At 36.3% G+C, this 24,931-nt stretch overlaps 1 protein-coding gene and 1 non-coding gene across 4 annotated transcripts in view; one reads left to right on the forward strand and one right to left on the reverse strand.

The window, feature by feature from the left end:
- Positions 1–4,606: 4,606 nt before the first annotated feature.
- LOC130455329 (U6 spliceosomal RNA) lies at positions 4,607–4,708 on the reverse strand. Its single transcript, XR_008913243.1, has one exon. It is a non-coding gene; the product is annotated as a U6 spliceosomal RNA (small nuclear RNA).
- Positions 4,709–14,651: 9,943 nt separating this feature from the next.
- The window catches only part of PALLD (palladin, cytoskeletal associated protein), a 490,519-nt gene continuing 480,239 nt past the window's right edge, over positions 14,652–24,931 (forward strand). For 2 of the 3 annotated variants that reach the window (XM_007496140.3, XM_001365702.4), the window contains exon 1: positions 14,653–14,806. The gene's annotated coding sequence lies outside the window, so the exon portion shown is untranslated. Of the gene's footprint in view, positions 14,807–24,931 lie in introns of all 3 variants that reach the window. The other variant, XM_007496142.3, reaches the window with a different exon arrangement.

The raw sequence follows: 24,931 nt of genomic DNA on the forward strand, positions 1-24,931 counted from the left end.
ATTCTAAGGTTTTGAAACAATAAATGGCAACATACAGACTTCTTAAAGGATTACGTTTTATTAACTACCAGATTATTAATCAATCAAAAGTTTCAACATAGAAACACAAATAGGGTAGAAATCTAAATCATACCAATCCTTATTATTTGAATTATCAATTTTAATATTGTATATAGTACCTCCCCCTCATCTATTAGCCCAAATAGTGCTCCTTACTCAGGGGTTGGAGATTATAGGGGTAGCTACTGCTCTCAGGCTTAAGAGTACCTCTGTGCAGCCACACTTCTAATAGTATAACCCAGGATAACTTATCAGTTTTCCTCCTGTTAACATTCAGACAGAAATAGCTCTTAGCTAAGACATTTACTACAACCACTCAGTAAAACCACAAAATAACATACACACCCCATAACGCTGGGGGCACCTTGTCCAACCATTATACCTAGCATCCAGGAGAAAAGCAGGATGCTCTCCCCCAACCATCTAAGATTATACTGCTAAATTTCTTCCTTATAATGGCAATGAGACCATGCATCCTGCTCAACGGGGTTTTTAAACAGAAAGAAATTCCTCCTTTAAGCAGAGAGGGTTGGTATGACTTTCAATAACTGTTTAACATTTCTAGGAATTCATCTGAATAAAGAGTTTTGAGAGAGGATGTGAAATTCTCCTCTTGGAAAAGCAGACATGAAGTAGAATATTCCAAAGGAAGAAATTATCTGTAGTAAAGGCGACTCTGAACACCTTGTATCCCATCTAAAAGTCCTTTCTTTTTTCACAGTGTTCATATAACTTCCCTTGAATTTAACATACTCTGTTGGATGGGTTTCTTAACTGGGTTCCCAGTGCCTGATCCTTTCCATGGCCAACTTGTTCTGTTGCTGCCAGCTTTCCAATTGCTGGAAGCTGCTTCTATCTTGAGTGATGTCTTTCTCTGGGGTATTTCTCTCTCTTCCCTGTTGAATGTGACATCTACCATGGCCAATTGTGGGGAAAAGAAAAAGAAATCCACTCCTTCTCACCTCTAGCTCCCAATGATGTCTCCTCAATTAGTGTATCCTCCATTCTGGGAACTACTGTAGAACTTAACTACTGTACCTTGGGTTTATCTCTTTTAAAATACCAGTGGTTCATTGAAGTTGTTCCTTTGAATTCCATTAGAGAAAGAACTTAATACTTCATTAACACCTTAGGGATGAAAGCTGGGACTTCAGGAGCAAGTGAGGTAAACACAGGGGATTCTCATCACCATTTGTGGCCCACTATGCCTTCTACAGAAACCTTATTTACCAGTGCTCTTTGGGAAACTGATGTGGATGGAGTGCGACAGGAAGCAATCAAGATTAATTAATATAGACATAAAATTACATAGAGAGCTGCTTTTATAAACAGAAAAAATCATGGTAAGGAACTTCCTTAAAAAAAGGATCACCCATTTAACTATTTGGTATTGGTTTCTGCTGGGATTTTCCTAAGGACAACCTTCAATTCAACTCAGTTTTCAACATTTATTAAGGTTTCTATTCTGAAGGCATTTGTGCTGGATACTTGGGATACAAAAAAAAAATAGTCACTTATCTAAAGGAGCTTGAGATACACACACACACACATATATATGTATAATTCACACATATAATAGATGATTATATAATTAGTATTTATAATATTAATAATTATTAATTATATTATTGATCAGTGATTTATTAAAGATGTGAACTATTATAATATAAATAATTATAAGGAATATGTGTATAATATACATATATAATGTGACCATATGTATATATAGTCCAGTGTAATGATATTGTTAATTGTGTTTCTTCTATCCATCTGAAAGATACTTCCATTTGTTTGGTATTTCTTCTGTATATACTTAAATCTTATTTCCTTCAATAGATCACCTCTTTGAAGGCAAGGACAGACTCAGTTTTATCTTGTTTCTAGAATAGTGCCAGTCAGGTAATAATTGGTTAATATATTTTATTGGTTAATAAATTGTTTTTTATATCTTTTATTTTTAAATACCATTTTTATTTCTGAATAAATCACTTTTCCCTACATTTCCCCATATTTTGTTAAAGGGGATAAAAAGAATGTCAACCATATATGTTCTATTGCCATATTTTCTTACCTCTAGTCAATGTTAGTTAATAAACACTTAAGTGCCTACTGTGTGCCAGCCACTGGGATAGAAAAGTTGGGCCAAAGACAGTCCTGCCATCATGGAGCTCACAGTTGAATAGGGGCGCCCACAAGCAAACAGATACATACAAATTATGTACAGGATAAATAGGATTTAATTAAGGAGAGAAAAGGCACCACAATTGGGGTGAGGGAAGCTTCCTGAGCTTACTTTCCCAACCCCAACTTGTACTGTCAAGGTGAGCCTCCAGGGGATAGCTGACATTTTCTTTCCTCAAGTTTCTAGGGATAACCCTGAGCAATTGGGATTTCTATTCCTATTGTTCACATGCCTAGATCTAGAATTCTTTCCAGTATGAATTACTCATCTGGTATCAATAACCTAAAGGGATATTTATTGAGAAGGCATAGAAAGGATGAAAATACAATATACCTGCAGGATCTTAATGGCATAATAGATAGAATGGTGGATCTGGAGCCAGAAATACCTGAGTTCAAATCACACCTCAGATAATCCATTTCACCTCTCTCTGCTTCAATTTCTTCACATGTAAAATGGGAATCATATTAGCACTTTCTTCTCAGGTTCTTATGAGAATGAAGAGATAGTATTTGTAAAGCACTTAGCACAATGTCTGACATGGACTTTGAAGGTTGTATGTAACCAGACAAATTCCATCTCTGAGCTCTCTGTCATATATGATCTGGAAAGAAGAAATACAAGAGTCAAAAGGAACAAAGACATGGTGTGTTTGTGGCCACATAACAGCTGAGGAGGATGACAAGGCCACTGTGGCCTCTGCCACTGCCCTTTCCCCTACCTGGAGACTCACAGCTCTTTCTCCTCCATTGAAAGCTGACAGGGAAAAGAGCCAGAGATTGTCTTCTTGAACCTTGTGTATGTACACTCAGTTCTGGCTCAGCAGGCAATTATAAGACTTTTCATCAACATGAAATGAGCCAGCAAAAAATAGTCAGGGAATACTTGTGCTTGCTCCAAAGACGAAGGAAAAACATGTCCATTATGCATATCTAGAAGCACTCTGTGTGGATGGGAGTAATGCAGCACTTGCAAGTGCTCCGAGGACTGAACCCTCTTCCATGAAAACAGTATAATGGTTGGTTCCAAAGAAAAGACGTTTCCACTGGGCAGGATCTGAACTAGTAATATGAACTAAACCCAAACTGATATAAAAAAAAGAATTGCTTGGGAAATAGCTCTCATACACACCAAACTGTTTCCCTAGCTACATGAATTTGAACCTTGTTCTCTTTGTCTCTTAAATAAAGGTAATCATTTTCCTATCATGTAGTTTATAGAGTTTCCATGAGGAAAGAGTTTTATAAAGCTTTAAAGTCAATAATTATTATTTTTAACAAGAAAATCTGGGTAGTCTTTGAGTAGACTCCCTAAAGAGAGTTTGTGAATCAAATGGTATGAGAATCAAATAGGAGAAGGGAAGAAGGATATATTTCATACCTATTATGTGCCAACAAATGTGCTAAGTATTTTACAAATATTATCTCACTTAATCTTCACAGAAATCCTAGGAGGTAGATGCTGTTATTTTTCCTATTTTACTGATAGGGAAACTATGTAGACAGAGTGTAAGTGACTTGCACAGGGTCATATAGCTAGCAAGTCTCTAAGACCAGAATTGAACTTGCTTTCCTGGCCCCAGACCCACTGAACCATGTAGCTACCCCAAATAGGTGAGAAATTATGGAAGAGCTGGAAGATGAATCAGTGGAGGAAGTAACTGAGTAATACATTCATCAGAGGACAAGGGTCTGTTCACTCTTGGAAATAAATCTCCAGAACTTGGGACTGTTCCTTGTACATAAATGGGTCTTTTAAAAAGTTTCCTGATTAATAAAGTTGGTTATCTATTTGTAAAGATATTTTATTTTGCCAAATATATGTAAAAACAATTTTGCACACAAAATTTTTAAAGTATGTGATCCAAATTGTCTCTCTCCCCTTTCCCTACCCCTTCCAAGACATGGGAATCAATTTGATAAGCTATACATGTATTATCATGCAAAACCTATTTCCATATTGTTTATTTTTATAAGAGAATACTCAGATAAAATCAAAGTACCCAAACAAAAACAAATAAACTAAAGTGAAACATCATATGCTTTGATCTGCATTGGATAGCATTCTTTGTCATAAGCCATTCAAAATTGTCCCAGATCATTGTATTGCTGAGAGTAGCTAAGTCAGCCACAGTTGATCATTCCACAATATTGCTGTTATTGTGTGCAATGTACTCTTGGTTCTGCTCGTTTCACCATGTATCAGTTCATGTAAGTCTTTCCTGTGTTTTCTTAAATCCTCCAGTGCATCATTTCTTACAGCACAGCAGTATTCCATCACCAACATGTACCACAATTTGTTCAGCCATTCCCCAATTGATGGACATCCCCTTATTTTCCAATCCTTTGCCACCACAAAAAGAGGAAAAATATAAAATGCTTCATGAATTTGTGTTTCATCCTTGAGCAGGGGCCACACTAAACTTCTCAGTAGTATTCTAATTTTAGTATGTATTACCAAAGCAAGCACTAAAGTTTGCTATTTCAAAAAAATATCTGAGGGCAGCAATCATTTGCATCCTATGTCTTCTCTAGGATAAGTGCCCTGTTTCTTCAATTAATCCTCATAGTATCTGTCCCAGAGACAACTAGGTATCTGTCACTCTTCTGTTTGGAACCAATACTTAGTATCTATTCAAAAACAGACAGTGAGAATTTTAGAAAAAGAAAAATGAGAGAGGGAAAGGAGTTCAGTGACTTAGGGGATAGAGAACCAGACCAGGAGCTGAGAGGTAGTTGGTTCAAATTTGGCCTCAGACACTTCCTGGCTTTGTGATCCTGGGCAAGTCACTGAACACCAATTGCATAGTCCTTAATGTTCTTCTGCCTTGGAACTGATGCTTAGTATTGATTCTGAGAGAGAAGATATTGGTATTAGAAACAAAGTAAAATAAAGAGAGAGAGAGAGAGAGAGAGAGAGAGAGAGAGAGAGAGAGAGAGAGACAGAGAGAGAGAGAGAGAGAGAGAGAGAGAGAGAGAGAGAGAGAGAGAGAGAGAGAGAGAGAGAGAGAGAGAGAGAGAGAGAGAGAGAGAGTTAAATGGCATAGTGGATAAAGTGCTAAGTTTGGAATCAGGAAGACTTGAATTCAAATCCATCCTAAAACACAAAGTAGCTGTGTAAATCCCAGAGAAGTAACTTTATCTCTGCCTCAGTTTCTTCAGTGGCAAAACAGTGATAACAGTGATATAACAAAAATAATAAAAATAATATTTTAAAGCATTTAGCACAGTGTCTGGCACATAATAATAATAATTGCTCCTTTAGACTTCTTATTTTCTTGATTCTTCTCCTCTGGATACATTTAATTTTGCTAATGTCCATCTTAAAATAATATTGAACTCATAAAGTGAAGAAAATGTCTATTAGTCTTTGATCTAGATCTCCCTAGAGATATACCCCAATGAGGCTGATATATGCAAATACATTTATAGTAGCATTGTATATGTGTTTGTAGTGGCAAAGAACTAGAAATAAAATAGATACTCATAGCCTGGGAAAAGAAACAAATTTTGTCATGTGAATGTACAAAAATACTATTATTCTCAAAGAAATAATTAATATGATAAATATAGAGAAGCACAGACAGACTAACATGAGCTAATGCAAAGTTAGCTGAACCAGGAAAACAACATATACAACAGTGTATATAAAAAAATAATCATTAAAAATTTTTAAAAATGACTGCTGCAAGATTATAAAGAACAAAGAATTGTCCCAAAGAAAAAATATAAGAAGATACCCATATTCCTAGTCATTTGTAATGGTGGGGTGTCTGTGGTATGGAATGTTGCACAAGATTTTAGATGTTTATTTGCATTCATTGGTGTTGCTGATTTTTTCTTGAAAATATTGTCCATCATCTAGAATGACTATCTTAGAGTTGGGATACTGGGAGAAATTCTGGTGATAGAAAAAGAAATCCATAGAATTGTATTTAAAAAAAAAAAGCACATTAGACTCAGAGATAAGATATGGGTTCAAGCTATCAAGTTATCAATAAACTACTTGGTCCCTAGGGTGTAATTTCCTCATCTTTAAGACGGTAATAATATCACTTGCACTTTATACTTTACAAGGTTGTGTGAGAAAAATTATAGAAATGTGTTATTGCAAGTATTGAGATGTGTTCTAATCTAGACTACCTGACTTTCAGATTACATTTATCACTCTCCTCAATCCAATGTACCAGAGTTGGAGGAGGTGGTAAAATGCAATGTTTTAGCCTCGCTTGATTGCCTAAGCATTTGATTTATGTACGGGGGAAGGGGACAGCAGCATGAGCAGGCTATCCATGATCAATTAACTTCTTCAACACATTTGAAAAAATTTCAGGATGTAAAGAACAGGTAACCAAAACAATAGAATGTTAAGGTTTTCCCCCTCTCAGGCTTTGAGAGGCTCCATTCACAGCTTGTAAAGGGCATGAAATCTTGAGTGGCTCATATTCCAAGTGACCTATTCATAGACTCTAAAGAGAGCCAAACTGGGAGTGGTCCATTTGCACTTTGTAAAGGGTTTACCTCTTTTTAATTTTGATGAATGAGTATGAAGGAGTGTTAACACTCCTTTTCTTCTTTAGGAGGCCAGCTATACTTCCAGATGGTCTTCAAAGAACATTAAGCAAATTATGAAAGGAAAGTGAGAGAATAAAGTTAGCAATGGAGTACAAGTCCAGGTAATTAGAAGAAATGCCCTTTTCCATTTCTTTTGGGTCGCATCCCAATGGTGTGAGAAGGGAAAGGATTCCCACCACTATCACATCCATTCTTAGATTTTCTTTTTATTAATCTTCATAAGTTAAATGATGATTTTTTTAATCTTAAAAAAAATCAAGCTTGGCATAATAGAGAATTGGAGTTTTTTTGCACTATCTTCTATACCAAAATGTATATGGAAATATGTCATCTATTTCTTATTAAGCTCAGAATGAAACAAAGTTCTGGTCAACATGCCTTCTCCACTAGGGACACAAGTCTCACAAATACAAATGCATTGATAACCTTTTATATTTGAGTTGACAGTTTCTGGTTTTGAAGATGTCAATACAACTCCAGATCAAAAACCCAAATTGTGGCATTGCCCTAGACCTTCTATAGTTCCAAGACCCAAAGAGATCAAAGTTCATAAAAGTGGAACTTCCTCTGGCATCTGAAAGGCAAGTATGACCACTGTTATTCCAATCCAACTGGACAGGTTGTAAAGATTCCTAAATTTGATCAAATTTACATGCTGATAGATGATAGATAGTGATAGAAGGTGGATTTGACCAACTGAATCTATTTTCTCTGCAGAAGAAAGTTGTTTCAACCGTTTCTTTGTGGGTTCTAACAAATCCAGTTCTGCTTCATACATGACAGTTACAATAACAAATTGCTTATAGCTTATAAAAAGAATATTTTGTGTTTCAATTCTAAAGAGCACAAAAGTTTCATGATGCTAATTGGAGCAACCTCATGGGATCTCATCCCATAAGCATCACAACTATTTTCTAATTCTCTCTACACCTCCAACAGCATCCAACTTTCAGCTAATTCCTCTCGTTCTTATTTACATGTTGCTTGTTTTTAGCAAGTACTGGAGGTAGGTAACTTCATTAATTTTAGGGATAAGAATGGAAGGAAAACAGACTTCAATTATGTATGGTAAGAGGTTTAACAACGCTAACTGAATTGAAAATATCAGTTATTATGAATAGTCACTAACAATTGCTCCTGAGAAGTTGCTAAAGAAACACTGAATTTTGGGAGTCAATAAACAAGCAATATGTTTACATTTACCTGTTCCATGACTGATAAGTCTCTTTCATGATGAGACTCAACAACCTGTTAATTTCCAAATGTAACCCCAGAGCAACTATCCTTTTGTTTGTCTTCAAAAGCATTCCAATCTGTATTTTACCAGTTGAATTGAAATGTGCAAAATCATGAGGGTCTTGGAAAGCAATATATACTTATCTTGAATTTTTAACTCCAAATCAACATCTTCAAATTGACTACAACTGCTATTTTTTATCTTGGAAAGACTTTTAGTTCCAGACACAGAAGACTTTCTTGCAATTTAATGTCTTTCTGATACAAATTTTCTTTCAACTTCATATTTTTCTGATAATATCTTAGAAGTTCATTTCTATTCTGAGAAAATATTATTTCCTCTTGACAAGTAGCACCATGTCAGACCTCAAATCACTAAATTCATAAAAAAAAATGTAGGACCTGTTCTGAGAACTCCTCAAAAATTATGTCATTCATTGAATTTTTGGTGCTACTAACAAAATAAGGAGTGAGCCAGTAATTGGTCCAAAGGCACCAAAATTATTTTTATTCATATCTTTGCAAAGCAAAAAATCATTACTACAATCACCATTTTTCACATCTGTAGAATAAATTGAAACATTTTCTCCTGTCGGATCTATGCTGAAAGTTTAGATATTAGTAATTTGACAGTTTTTTCTTTGGAAAGATATTTAATGTCATTGGTTTCAGAAGTTTCAATACTTTACATACGTAGCTCTACACTTGAAAGGTAAGAAATTGAGTTTTCATAAGTGTCACACTGTTATCTTTCTGCTAAATGTTTCTGTACTATCAGTTGTATTTATTGAATTCAGGGCTGATTGTGTGCTAGTATTTAATTCAATTTGATCCCATGTTAAAGGGTAATATTTTCCTTTGGTTACTACACTGATATCTGAATTGCAAATTTTATTATCTTAAACAGGAGTCTTTCCTTTCATTTTCATATTTTCTATACAAGGACATTTATTTTATATGATTTCCTTCATGGATCCTGTTTCTTTTATTGTTTTCCTGAATCCATAGTGCTTCTCTGATGACAAGATCTTATTTCTTCCAGATATATCCTTTCCTTTTTGACAATCTTGGCAATCTGGCAAAATCTACAAATTCCTCAGCAAGACTAAATGCGGAGTCTTAATGAAGCTCTGTGGTTACTCCCTAGTATATGAGAACTGGATCATTCATTCTCTAAAGATTTTCAGTTTCCATTGCAAATCCCACTTGTTGGAATACCAGTACATGTGGATTTCTCCCCATTATAGATATTTACTAATACATCTTGGCTCTTTTCCTATAAGTTCTAAAACTGCCAGAGCAGAAGCTTTCAGATACTTCTATATTTTCTGCCCCACTACTTCATTTAAATCTCTAGATTTCCTATATTTTCAAGTACAACATTCGAAGTTTGGTACTGAATTATTTCTTGGCTGATGGTAAAAGGTAAAAACATCAGACTTTTTTCATTAAACTTGAAAGTTTAGTGATGCTACTTTAACATTACGATTTTGATGGGCTTAAATCTTGTGAGAATACCTACATTTCCCAAGAAACCACAAATTAGCATTAAATTATTTGAAGGCATAAATTGTCCATTGGAATCATTAAACTCCAGTGCATCAAAATAAAAGAATTCTATACCAAAATGGTAACTTCAAAAACATTACTAAATTCTCCAATTTCAGTTTCAACACTAAACCAGCTTCATCATCTAATGAAGGCAAAAACAGAGTACATTGAGATGATATCTGGTATCATCATTCAACTCCTTCATTCTTTCAACTCAATTTTATTTTCTTCTTCAAGGATATCTGGGCAGTTTTCTTTGATAATTTCTTGTATTATGATGTCCAAGGGGGATTTTTTCATCATAACTTTCAGGTAGTCCAATAATTCTTAAGTTGTCTCCCCTGGATCTATTTTCTGGTTCAATAAGCAACTTCATGTTTAATTCTTTTTTTTTTCATTCTTTTGATTTTGTTTTATTGTTTCTTGATTTCTTATGAAATCATTCATTTCTGGTTGCTCAATTCTAATTTTTAAGGCCTGATTTTCCTCCATCAGCTTTTGGGTCTCCTTTTTTCATTTCTTCCATTTCTCTTCCCTACTTTTCCTCTGCCTCTCTTAATTGGTTTTTGAAGTCTTTTTTGAGCTCTTCCAGAATCTGAGTAAAATACATATTTTTCTTTTGGACTTTGCATGTGTTTGCTTTGTTTTCACTGTCCCCTTCTATGTTTGTACCTTGCTCTTTGCCTCTATAAAAATTCTTTAGAGTTAGATGCTTTTTTTTGTTTCCTCATTTTTGTACCTTTTTATAGGTAGGCTCTGTTTGGGGGTAGTTTAGTATATTCTCTTAGACCTCAGACCTTCCTTATGCTACCCTTAGCTTATTTTCTGAGTTTCGGCCAGTTTAAGTTCTTCAGAAATGGTATGATGACCTGAGGGCTGTGAGTTCTGAGGGCCTCCTCCCACTGCTAATTTAATTAATCCTTGAAATGCTGATAGCTTAAAGACTTTCCTCAGGCTTATGCATACCCTTTCTGTCTCACTGGTTACTTGATCCAATCAGGCACATAGTTGATTATCCTATCTTGGAGCTCTATCCTGAGCTCCTGGCAAAAAAATCCAGACCCTTCTCTTGGGTCAATCAACTACCCCAAAATGGGATCTATGTCCTCACCATGGGCCCAGACTGGGACTCCTGGCTTCACTCTGGGCCCACACAGATTAGCCTACTTACAGACTTCCCTGGGCTAGGATTCTAGACTTCACCACAGGTTTAGAATTTCAAGGGGTAGGGGCATCTGGGTAGCTCAGTATATTGAGAGCCAGGCCTAAAGACAGGAGGTCCTAGGTTCAAATCTGGCCTCAGATACTTCCCATCTGTGTGACCCTGGGCAAGTTACTTGACCCCCATTTCCTAGCCCTTAGCACTATTCTACCTTGGAACCAATACACAGTATTGATTCCAAGATGGAAGGTAAGGGTTTAAAAAACCCATTCTGCCCAGGCAGGGTCTCAGGATCTGAATGTTGGCTTGGACTTAGGTTCTGAACCTGAGGCAGTAGATGTGGGGTGGGGGTATGTGGCTTGCTCTTGGCTTGCTCCTCATTCCTTACTATAGCCTCCTACTGACTGTGCTCACCTCTTACCCCACTGCCCAGATGTTCTTTACCTACCTTTTGGGTTTTTCTTCTCTTGAAAGTTGTTTCACTCCATTTCCTTGTTGATTCTTTCATTCCTATATTTGTTTTGTGGTATTATTTCATTATTGGTTGGAGAGGATTCACATGGTTACTCTGAGCTTCTCTGCTTTACTCTGCCATCTTCATTCCTTCAGGACATCTAAGTGAAGATGGCTCAGGCAGCAAAGAATTGGCACTTCTCAGGAAGAGCAAACTTCCCACTGTCCTCTTAGAGGAATTCCATCATTGGCATCCAACTATATTTCCAGCATTCCCTAATTACCCATTATGCTCAACCTTCCACTGCCATTGCCATTTCCTCTACTTTTTCTCCTCCTCTTCCTCTTCCTCCCTTACTCCTGTGATAGAGGCTGGCACTAGAGAAAAAGTGCCAGACTTAAGAGTATATGAAATTGATCAGTCTGGCACTTTTTCTCTAGTGCCAGCCTCTATCATACTCCTCAATTTGAACAGTACCTAAAATTGAGGAACACCAAAAAGTGCCAAGCAACTTATCCAGTTGTTGTGCCATGTCCAATACGGATCAGATTAGAGAAAGTTAGTCCTAACATTAAAGTGTTGAGCTTCAGAGAAGAGCAAGAGAGCCCCTGTCTGTGTAGCAGGCCTAGAATAAATGCTGGATCCAGATGGAATAAAGTGAAGTTACCACAATATTAGAAAAGACATCAGAAGCCTACAGGACCAGAGATGTGATTAATAAGTAGAAATTGCATTAGTCTGAGTTACTTTAATTTTTATTTCTCTTATTTTTATTGATTAGATCTTTTAAAATCATAAACCAGTTAGATTTTTTGCTTTGAAAAGGAAGTACTATATTTATATTCTTTGATTATTTATCTATTGGAGAATGGCAATCATTCTTACATATTTGAATCAGTTCCTCATAAATCCCACAACTCCCTAAACTGACTTCTTTTAGATTTATCTGCAAGTAACTTTTATCTGTCTTGTTCCCACCTACTTTTTTCATGTTGTCTTCTCCATTAGTCTATGAGCTCCTTCAGAGAAAGATTTTTTTCTGTTTTTTGCTTTATTTTCTGTTGTTTTTCCTTATATCTCCAACACTTAACACAAAGTGATACTTAAATGTTTGACTAGAAATATCTCAGATATGATACATTTATTGGAGAATTTTTTGCAAAGACTTTTGTCCCTACCTTTTTCCATTCTTATTTTAACTGTCTTGATATTGTTTATGTAAAACCATAAATTTGATATAATAAAATTTGTCTATTTTCTCTTCTAACATCCTCTTTATCCTTTTCAAGTGATAGTTTTTCAGTAATATTTAATTTAGTAACCATATTGGAGGTTTTCTTGGCAAAGATATTAGAGTGATTTGCCAATCCTTCTCTATCTCATTTTACAGATTAGGAAACGGAGGCAAATAGGATTAAATGACTTATCCAGTGTCACACAGTTTGTAAATATTTGACACTGGATTTGAACTTATAAAGATGAATCTTCCTGACTCCAGGCCAGAGACTCTACCCTTCTATCTAGTCATAAACCCTATTCCTAGCTATGGCTATGGAAGTTATTTTCTTCCTTGCTCCTGTCATTTGTTTTTGATGTCACCTATGTACCCAATATTGGAGTTTATTATGGAAAATAGTTACTTTAAAATATCTACTTTCATAGATCCCCAGAGCATTCCACTGAAGTTTGCCATCTCAAAAGGGGGGAAAGTACCTTCATTTGAGTTTCCCCATTAAACCTAACACTTTAGATCAATGAGCTAGCTCACTGTGATCAAGATATTCTCTCACCAGAGGAATTTATCCTGACTAAGAAAGAACCAGCTTCTCAATCCCAAGGGAGCTGAAGAAAACCACTGAAAAAAAGACCATGAGGATGAGTAGAGTCAAGAGAGCATTGTGTGTGTGTGTGTGTGCGTGTGTGTGTGTGTGTGTGTGTGTGTGTGTGTGTGTGTGTGTACAGCTATAGGACTAATGCTTGAAGGATAAAATGTGAATGCCTACTCCCAAGTCTGGAGCAAGAGTCAAGCTTCAATCTTCCTTAGTCCAAGCCCAATATGTAAACATGGAGAAACAATTTCACTACTCAACCCCCTATCTGCTTGTATTTGATGCACTAGGATTATAACATTATTAATAGAACAATTGTGAAGCAGCTTGCACCTGTAAGAATAAATGCACAAACCACCCCGGAATAGACTTTCTCTTTATAGCAACGTGACAGCTCTTATTCATTTACAGTCTAGTTCTATGGCATGTAAAATAAATTCCCACCCACATGGGTCAGGCTTGTGCTTTTACTCATAGTATCTATAACGATTTAATTTTAGGTTGTGTCTACAAAAACAAAAAAGGAAAAAAGTTATAATTAAATTAATTATATCTGGATAACTGACTCACCTGCTTATTTCAACTATGTAGAAAACATCCAATAAAATGGGAACAACATTTCCTGTAAAATATTATTTAATGTGCGTGTGGACTACTTATCTAGTCCTTTAAGAGATTGCATCTCTACTCTTAACACTTGAAAAGATCCTTCAACTTAGAATTAGAAGAGACTCCACTTTGTATCCAATTTCTAACTCTTCCTCATATCGGGACCCAAGAGAAGTCATTCAAAATCCCATAGTTTTAATTTGCTCATTTAGAAAATAAAGATACCCATTCTCCTCATCCCTTCTCAAAACATACCCATCAATTGCCCATGACCATTGTGAAGTCCAAACCTTGCTAGCTTAGGAATGTGTCATTCTTACACTCCCCTCATAATATTTGGGAACTGAATTAAGTGACTAATTTAATCAAATCTCCTCAGAATTAAATACAATAAGAAATGTAAGGTTTCAGCAATTTTAAAATTTAAAAGCTCTCGTTCACATTTTCCTTCGTGTTGCCAGTCTCTTGGCTACAATTAAGGTAACTCTTTATAGGAAAAGTCTATGCCAGGTTTCTCACTTTAGTTTGAGAAGAGGTCAATGTTGTTTCAAGGAAACCTGATTTGCTAGCCTACGTGTAAGTAGAAGAAAAAATTGCCCTGGGTCCTCTCTGAGGTGGTGGAGGGAAGCTGAAAGCTCCAGTGTTGAGAGGGCAACTCCTTAAAAGGCATCTATTCCCCCCCATGAGCCAATTACTTGGAGCGTCTTGCATTGATTAAGAACCCCACAAATAGGTGGTGGCGGTTGGCCTTCCAGATTAGAATGGAAGAGCACATGCTTTAAAGGCTATCTTGATTGCAACAAATAGAGACCCTTTCCCCCTCCACCAACTGGCCCTGAGTTTCTAAGAACCACACACTCTCCGAGCTCAGTGTTGCTTCCACGCCTAAGGGCTCTGCTACTGGAATGCCAGATAGTGGCACTCTGCTGAAACATGAGTTCAGTTACCAAATATAGATGGGAGGGGGGGGGGTAAGAATGACATATTCAGAGAGGACAGATGCAACTCCGAGGCCACACTTGCCTCAAAACTCACAGCGGACCAAGCACGTTTTAATGAATAGGCAACTTCAGCTCTCCTAGGAAGAAGAGGAAAAACTCATCTGAAGTTCATCCTAATTCTGAAGAATTCAAATTGGTCAACCACAAGGTCTGTAACATATATGTGTATATCTGCAACTGTATTAAACAATAGGGAAACATTTCAAGACTCACCCAGAGCAGCTGGTAATTAAATACTCACGGGCTTCACAAGTGATAGTATTTGATAACATTCTAAAGGATCCTTGCTTTTGCTTTGACCTAGGGTGGGGAGGAAGAGAATTTATGCCTTTTAAGGCATATTTGCTCTATATTCTTTTTTTCTATCTGTGCTTTTGGAAGGCTGTGATACTATTTTCTATAATAACCAGTGTCATCCTATTCAATTATTTCTTAGTTCCTAATATTTTCCATGCTCTTGTTCTACCTTTAAAAAGGACTTCCTAAGCAAATACATGTTTCTTTAGTTCAGATTGTCTGTATTTTCTCTTCTAAAGGAAAAAAAAAAGAAAATAACAGCTAACCCCCAACTTTATTTAATAAGCTAAAAACAGATAGCTTATAAATGATATTAGGTTATTTTCAGTAGCATCTTAAGTCATCGGTTAGATGTTTAAATAAATGGTATAAATACATCACTAGAGATCACTTAATCAGCAAAGCTGGGTTCTTTGTGCAATACTTCTAAATATGTACTTACGTGACCTCTGCTTACATGTAAGTCCAAAAAAATAATGCCTTACTACAGGAAGGCTACTGTATATTCTCTAGATTCCATTTGTGTTAGGACATTACAGTACAATTCTATAATGAGTTATTTTTGGTTACATATTAAATTAGTGTTTTATATCTAGCAAATGAGGTCAGCAATACCAGTGGCAGCAACATCCAATGGAAAGGGCACCTACTTGATTTGAAGTACCTGGGTTTAAATCCCACTTCTGTCCCTTATTATTTGGGTAACTTTGGCCTCATCATTTAACCTCTCTGGGCCTCAATTTTCTCATCTGTAAAATGGGGGAGGTAGGACTAGATGACCTCTAAGACCTAGTTACAAATATAGTGCCTAAGATTTCAGGTTCAATTTTTTTTATATTCATCAAAAGTCATTGTCACATACTGTAGTAGTCAAAAGAGCACTAGTTTTGGAGTCAAAGAAGCTGGATTTAAAACTTGAATACTTTTGTGACTATGTGAACTTCCTCATCTGTAAAATGAGGAGAAGGTTAGACTGGATGACCTTCGAGGTCCCTTTTGGCTCAAAATTGATCCTACTATAATATTTATCCTAATATAAAAGTTGTAATCCATGTACAATCATCATAAAGACAAACCTGCACACTGTTAATAAGACTTTAAAATCTAGTCTATAACTTCTAGAGCAGGGATGTACTGGAGGCAAGTTGTAGCATGATGTTCTCAAAAGCTGATTGTGAAATTTTCAGTGTGAGGATTTAAGTATCAGAAATAAGTAAATGCTAAGAATAAGGACTTAATTTATGGTTTTGTTGCTTATCTAGACCTAAGAAAGAAACAAACAAAAAAAATATATATATAGATTTGTTATGCATACCTTCTTTTTCCAGAGAGTCAATTGCTAAACATTTTCCAGCATGCAATGCATATATTAGTAAACATTTGCTAACACACAGGGCACAAAGTGTTTACATAAAAATTATATTCTTTTTACTCTGGGCTCCTAACTTTCCATGAAATTCTGGACCCCGGTCTAGGTAACTATAACCACTTGTACCATTGAGACCTCCATCAGATAAGTGAGCTACAAGCAGGAGTTTTAGCCTGGATGATCAAGATTGGTGAATTCCAAGAGGTCAAAGGGCTCAAAGAGCCTTATCTTTCAGTATAGACCTGACTGTAGAGAAGTTTACCCAAGATGTTTAAAAGTTCTGATAAATGATATTAAAACTTATTTTGCATTGCTAGGATGCCAAATTAGAGTATGTCTCTGAGTCTCTGCCATCCAGCTGTATAGTCTGTGATTGTCTAGCAGCATTCTCTTTGGGCCCTGGCTTTATTACTAAAAATGCAATGCTGAAGCCAGATACACAATGCATCCTGTTCCTTTGTAGATTGGGATTACAGTGGACAGTCATAGATGCCATGATTTGTTGCCACATAAAACAGAGGAAAAGGGAGAAAATGGTGCTCTTACCGAATAATAAATCTGTCAGATTCTTTAAGCAATATCAAAGAAAATCTTAGAGGTTAGGACAATCTGTTTGGATGCCCCCTACTTCCTTTTTATGGGCTTGGGGAAAATATCAAAGGATATTGAGATAACTGAGTTCCAGTAAGGAATTCAAGCCCTCTCTCTCCACTTAACAGTCTTGTGTTGGACAAAGGCCAGTAAAGAAAATCAAGGTAATTAACATACAGGTCAAGTAAAGTTGCTCCCATTACAATTTGTGGTTGTTTAACTGTCAGAATAAGGAATGTGGTGAATATTTTCCTGGTGAATGCAACGAGGAAAGAAAGACACTGAAGAACTTGGTAAAACATTGTAAGACATTAACTCTGGTCTTACAGTGTTTTCTCCAGTAGCAATGAGTTAATTATATATATATATATATATATATATATATATGCTTCTTAAAATATTATTTTCCTTCTGAGATTTTAGGAGGTTTGGCTTTTATTTTTAACATAGTCAACCACTTTGCTTAATTCTTTCACTTCCACATTTAGGATCTTCTTAACCTCATTCAGTAATGGCCAAGTTGAGTTTTAAAGTCATTCAAGTCTTTTAATTTGGGGGAGTGAGTAGGGAGTCAGAGAAGGAACAGGAAATAACATATAAGAGGAATCAAATTGGGTTTACCTCTGAAAAGTGACGTCATCTGTGGTCGCCCTTCAGTGGAGAACAAGAAGAGAGATATTAAGGAATGGGGCAGGATGTGGAACAGATTTTAAGGCTGAAATTTCATTATCAGTTATTTGCATATAGTGAATTCTTTAAAAATGTGACAAATACATTCAAATGAAAATAGAGGAATAGACACCAGTGCCAGTGTAACTGATATTTGGATTATCCACTGTTTGAGATGGCCCTGGCCATCATGGTGGGTGTTTGAGATAACCCTCTCCTTTTATGTGAAATTCATCCCAAAGACCATATCAGGCAATCTAAACCACTTCCTCATTTTGGAGTTTAGAAACTGAGGCACAAGGTAGTTAATTGATTTGCCCAAAGTCACCCAGATAGTGGGATTTAAACCTTGGCCCTTTGAGTCCAAAGTCAGTACTCTTTACACTTTAACAAACTGCCCACAAATAGATAAATTCTCAACTAATATTCCTTTTTTCCATGAACTTTTTCACATCCTCATACTGACAATAGAAAAAAGAGAAAAAAAGGAAATAAGAGGTGGAGACCTATATTCTTCTCACTTATTTTCTCTATGTCCTCCCATTCTTCATCTTTCTACTTTTCTCTCTCTGGGAGATTCAGTGGCTCCCATCCTTTCATTGTGAGAGAGTTAAAGATTAGGCAAAGAGACAATGGGCTAAACTAGGAAGTGATGAGGTCTACCACCTTCCTAAGGGCACCCTAGTTTACCTAGTCTACCATAGTATAAATTAACATGCAGCCCCATGCCATCCACATCCCATTCACTTGCTTTACAAGTCACTCTGATTGTCATGGCCCCAAGGTGTACAAAGGGTCATAATGGTAAGTTTCCAAAGCACATTATAAATATTCAAAGACTTGATCGTCAAATCCAGAAATTGTCTGTGTGTTTAAAAATCACAGAAGAATGTGAGTGGAATTATGCTAATATTGATGTAGGTCTATGAATTATACTTATAATCATGATAAATACACACACACACACACACACACACATATACCAGGAAAAGATGCACAAGCCTTCACCAATTACTTGTCCTCCTAAAAGAAGTATTCAGATCCCATAGCTTCAAGTAAGGAACAGTATCTATTCTCTAGGCAGATGTTCTTAACTGGGGGTTTATGGTTCTTTTTAATATTTAGATCACTGTATTTTACGATAATTGGCTTGTAACCTTATGCATTTTGTGTATTGAAAAGCATTATTGTGAGGTTTCCATTGGCTTTGCTACAAGGGACACATGGCACACGCACAAAAAAAGGAAGAAAAAAAAGGTTAAGAATTCTTGTTCTAAAGTCTGTCTAAAAATTCAACTCAAGTCAATGAACAGGGGAGCTAGAGTAGGACCACAAAGGGGAAAGGGGTCATAAGTAGAAAACAAGTTAGTTTGGGACAGTAGGCAGTTTGGGAAGGAACATTCAAGAAGCCATATTAATGGAAATTAAAAATCATAAAGCATGTGGGCCCCTGTCAGAGGGCCAGAGATTCAAGTAGAGAACAGATGATAGAAGCAATTTTACTATCAAAGATCAAATCTGTCAAAGAGATCTGAATAATATAATTTCACTTCTGACAAGCCAGCCAGAATGGAGATAACTTTATAATGATCAAGAGACAGAGACTGCTTATTATCCATGTGGGCAAGTCACCTTATGTCTTTGGGTCTAAGTTTTCCTCACTTGTAAAAAGAATGGTATAGGCTAGAGGACTTCTAATGCTAAATCTATGCTCCTGTGGTCATGGAACCTCAACTTCCTCACATCTAAAAATCTTAAAAGACCAAATTGATTATTTATATTATTTCTACATTCATTTCCATCTCTAACTCTGTGATCCCATAAGAGGGTTCAGGATGAAATGGGGTGGCCACTTGGCAACAACCCTTCCTATATTTAGGTAATGTTCAAACTGGGAAATAAATACCACCACATGCTCAGAGCTTTTCAGACTGTCTGAATACATCCAATGTGCTGACACCAGGAAATCCCTAATGGCATCAGAAGCCATCTGTGTCTTCTGGCTCTGTTGAAGTGAGGATAACTGAAAACCTCCAAATCAAGTCTCACCTCCTCCAGGAAGCTTTCCCTGACTAACCCAGTCTTTTCTTTCTGAATCCCATAGTTGTCCAATGCTTCTTTACTATGGAATTCAATACTTGGTTGTCTATTAACCAGTATCCTCTCCTTGTTTTAGCTTTTTATCTGTAATGGTATCAACAAATTATGAGAACCAAACCCTCTACTTCCTTTGGTCTCCAACAAAGTGTCTAGGGTAATGCTAGGTCCCCACTAGGTGCTTAATAACTGGAGTGCATGTTAATGTGGAAATATCAGCCTCAAACTTTGAAAGCATGGATATAAATCTTGGTTCTTCTACTGACTGGTTGTATGACCTCAGGCAGATCAATTCACCTCATGTCCCTTCATTGCCATTTTAAACATGAATATCATTATTAACATTTAAAGTAGCAGGAAGACTTTTCAGAAACTGGATATGTCAGGACTTGTAGGAAATTATAGAGCCAAATTGTCTTTGACTATATAGTGTAGTAGAAAGGAAATTCAAGAGTTGGTAGATATTAAAATGGAGAAGGAAGCAAGCATCTATTATGCATCTAATATGCACCACGTATGATTTTTTTGTCTTGTGAGAAATATTTCTTTTTTCTACATTACATGTAGATACAATTATTAATAATAATTTTGGATATTTTGTGACCAATGTTCCCTCCCTCTCTTTCATGCCTCCCTAAGAAGGCAGGTGATGTGATAAAGGTTGTACATGTGTTATTATATAATACACATTTCCATGTTCATCATATTATAAAACAAGGCACATACTGCTTACATTAGAGAAAAATTCACAGGAGAAATAAAGTGAAGAGTGGCATGTTTCAATCTACAGATTCCATCAATTCATTCTCTGGCAATAAATATTCTTTTTTTTGTCATGAGTCACTTGAAGCTGCCCTGGATCCTTACTTTGTTGATAATAGTTAAGTCATTCATGGGAAACTGATCCTTGTGCACTACTGGTGCTGTATACAACATTCTCCTGGTTCTGCTCACTTCATTTTGCATCTCTTCATGTAAGTCTTTCAAGATTTTCTGTGACCATCTTGTTTGTCATTTCTTATGGCACAATAGTATTCCATTACACATATATACTGCAACTTTTTCAGTCATTACCCAATTGGTGGACATTTCTTCAGTTTCCAGTTCTTTATCACCACAAAAAGAGTTGCTATGAATATCTTTGTACAAATAGAACCATATCCTCTATCTTTAACCTCTTTGGGATACAGATCTAGTAGTAGTATTGCTGTGTCAAAGGGTATGCACAGTTTTGTGGCCTTTTGAATGTGGTTCCAGATGGCTCTCCAGAATGGTTGTTATTTCATTTGATCTTCACAACAACTGTGAGGTAGGCATTATTATATTCCCATTTTAGAGTTGAGAAACTAAGGCACTTTTAAGTGACCTGCCAGGATGGCATAGAGTCTGGGATCAGATTTTAACTTGGGTCTTCCTAACTGGACTCCATCCAAGGTACTAAATCAGTTGATGAAGCAGTATTAAAATTAGAAAGAAAGGAATATATGTAAGCAAGAGGTTGAAATAAAAGGATCAGTAATACAAGTTAAAATCAGAAACCAATTTTTGCTCCTGATGAACCAAAATGTATGTAATCTCTCTGTGTGTAGTTAAAAGTTGACTATAAAACCAATATTTCAGAGTATTTTCCAAACATTTTAGAGTCTTGACATATGAAACCCATTCTTTATTACAATGTTTATCTTTTTTCCTCCTATGACGGTTTAATCAGATGAAAAGGAGAGCTTTGGCTGGATGTTTAGAAGAAAGAGGAAGTGATTAATCACTGTCACAAAGTAAAGTCAGTACTTTAGGGTAGTGTGTATGTTTACAACAATGATAAAATAGGTTATAAATTTAGTTCCATTGAATTACTATTTATTAAGTGTCTACTATATTCAGAGAATTGTGCTAGAAGCTGGAGGGGTAGGAGACGGGGTTCAAGGTTTAGGCACAAGACAATCTCTGCCCTCATGGAACTAGTCATCTAGAATGGGACTAGAATCCAAATGTGGATAGCTATGGCACACAATAATATATGACAAGAGAAAGGAAGAGAACAAATATTTATTAAGTAGTTGTCTGCTATGTGCCAGACACTGTACTAAGATTATTATCTCATTTCATCTTCACAAAAAACCCTGAGAGGTTAGGTTCTAATATGATCCCCATTTTACAGTTGAAGAAACTGAGGTAGACAGAAGTTACCAGGGTTGCACAGCTTATAAGAGTCTCAAGCTGATTTTAGATTAATCTTCCTGACTTCAGTTCAAACACTTGATCCATTGATAAGTATGTTAGAGGGATACAAAAAAAAAAGTTTTAGGTGAGTTCTGTGGGGTGGGATGGAGTTGTTTGTTACCAGTCAAGGTAATCCAAGGAGGCTTCAGGGAAGAGGTAGCATTTGATTTGGGCTTTAAAGGCTAGATACAAATCCAGAACATTATAGGATTAAGAAATAAAGGCAAATAAGGCAGAATCTTGCGAGTTCTTTGGAGGACAATGAATGATTTGGTTTTGCTCAAGTGAATGTATATAAGAGAGGTCCTCCCAGTCACCTAGCAGCTATCGAAGCAATTCTATACCAACGAAGAGTGTACATCTTTAGAAAGGGAACAAGGCATGAAAGCCAAGATCTAGTCAGTCCTTTGTGTGAATTATCTTATTTGAGCCTCATCACAGCCTTGTGAGCTATCATTTTCCCTTTCCCATTTTAAAGAATCAGTTTTAAGTGTCTTGCTCAGTCTCACAGTTAGCAAGTTTGGGAGTAGGATTTGAAATCCAAGGGGTTGCCATCATCTACGCCATTCTACTCACTATGTATGCTGTGCTAGCTCAACAAAGAAGTCAGAAGACTGTTCAGAATTCTATAATAATAATAGTAATGATAACATTATTACTAGCTTTTATTATTATATAGCATTTAATATATGCCAGGACCTGTGAGAAGCACTTGATGTTTATTATCTCAATTGATGTTCTCAGCAACACTGACACAAAGGTGCTATTATTATCCCCATTTTATAGATGGGGAACAGTGAGGTAAATAGAAAATAATTGCTTACAGAGACTGGGAGATCTCTGTATGGGCTACCAACCCAATGCCTGGACCCAGCTTGATCAGAGAAGCTCATTTTTCACTTAATATTTTGTCTGGATGATACCTAAAGGGGTCATTTCCAAATCTTCTGTTCCGTGAATCTGAGGACTATTGGATGAAATATTTCCCTCTTGCAGATCTGTCACTCTTCCCACTTAGTCTAAATCCTTGGGATTAAATCATTGTCTAGCAAAAGGTAGCAATTAAAGTGTAAAGACATGTGCCCTTAATAGCCATTAACACATTAGCACTGGTTATTTTATCAGATCTCTATCAGTAAACAGCACCAGGGGAAGGAACTAATGACATATAGGAGGTGTGAGGGAGGTGGGAAGAATATTATCACAGGTATCAGAAGTCCTCTGTTCTAGTCTAGCTGTGAAACTTTGATAACTTATTTCCCTTCTCACATTCAGTTTCCTCATCTGCAAAATCCGAATACTGGACTAAGTTCCTACCTCTAAAATTTTGTTATCAGGAGTTCTTAACTTGAGGTCCAAAGATTTGTTGTTGTTTTTAACAATGGCATTGCGGTGTAATCAATTTCCTTTGTAATCCTATGTATTTTGTTTTTATTCTGCGGAGTCCACGTGCTTCAGTAGACTGCCAGATTGGCTTATGGCACAAAAATGTTTAAGAACCCCTGCTCAACAATTAATTATGAAAGGGGAAAGGAAAGGTTTGACAGTACTATCTTTGAGGAGTGCCCACCCTCCTCACGCCCATAAAGATACAAAAATGGCTTTGACCAATGAGGGGAATGTTTGAATGCTCCATGAATGAGTATGGGCAGAATTAGGATCAGTAGGCTCTATGACAATGGGTAAATCACTTAACTTTTTGAGCCTCAGTTTCCACATCCATAAAATAAAGGTTGATCAGTAGCCTATAAAGTGCCTTCCAATTTAAAACAATAATCTTTTTGCAGAGAGTATGATTTACGCTTGAGATAAAAAAAAATAACTCAGTAAACTAGGCTGTCAAGAAGTGAAACAAGCTGCATCAAGAATTAGTGGGTTCCCCTCCAGTGATGGCTAAAAGATCACTTGTCAAAAATTTTGGAAAGAGGATTCCTATTCAGGCACAAGATGAGATATACATCTGAGGCCCCTTCCCTATGTTAAGTCTAAATGGTACTTATTTAAAACTAAAACTTCTTAATATTTTTTATCATTTGTTTCCCTTACTCCACACTCATTTTAGAAAACCCAGCCAGTTCTCCTTGTTCACTTCATTTTCCCATTTTCTAACTCCAGCCCAGACTCACTGAAAGTACTACCCACATTTCAGCATGGAACCTCAGGGAAATAATGGAAACTTTTCCAGTGATTCTTTAGCTCTCATGATGAGTGTCTTTTAAGTTTTGGTGTTGAGTGATATGGAAATCCATGAAGCATAGTTTTCCAGTGATGCTGGACACACCTGGGAAACACACCTATTCCATTCACTGGAACAAGCAATCCCCACTAGAACATGTACAAGTTTCAGCAGCAATAACTGGGCTCTGAATTGAAGGTGCACATTTTAAACTCTAGAGTTGATTTTTTTTTTTTTGCTATAAAAGCAGTTTATAAATGGCATTTAATCCTGACAACTGGATTCTGTTAGGCTGCTCCTCTCAAAACAAACAGTGAGATAACCTGCCTCTGGCTATTATCTCACTTAAAGGTTGAAAATGTTTGCCTTTCCAAAGTCATCTTTAAGATACCTAGAATCATAAACTCTTGGAGCTTAGAAGATCATCTAGTATAGTCCCATTTTACAATTGGAGAGATCAAAGGCTAAATAAATGAGTTATGTGATTTGCCCAGGATCACTCCAATACTTTCAAAGATCTATGACTTTATTCATATTGCTGTTCCTTGGCACTGAGTTCTTTCCCTCTTCCTCTTCCCTTCCTCCCTCCAATTACTTCATGTTTACTTGGTTTGTAATTTATATTAGTTTTCTGTGAACTTATTCACTCCTGGAAAAATGTAAAAGCTCCATAAGGATAACAAATTTCCCTTTTTGTCTTTGTAACCCTAATATCAAATAATATAAAACTAGCAAGCCTTATACTTAAATTTTTTAAAAATATAAAAAAGCACATAAATATATTATATGATTTGGTCTTCACAATATCCCTGTGAGATATTGGCTATTAACCCATTTATAGATAAAGAAACTAA

Source organism: Monodelphis domestica, chromosome 6, assembly GCF_027887165.1.
Source record: "Monodelphis domestica isolate mMonDom1 chromosome 6, mMonDom1.pri, whole genome shotgun sequence".
Taxonomy (NCBI): domain Eukaryota; kingdom Metazoa; phylum Chordata; class Mammalia; order Didelphimorphia; family Didelphidae; genus Monodelphis; species Monodelphis domestica.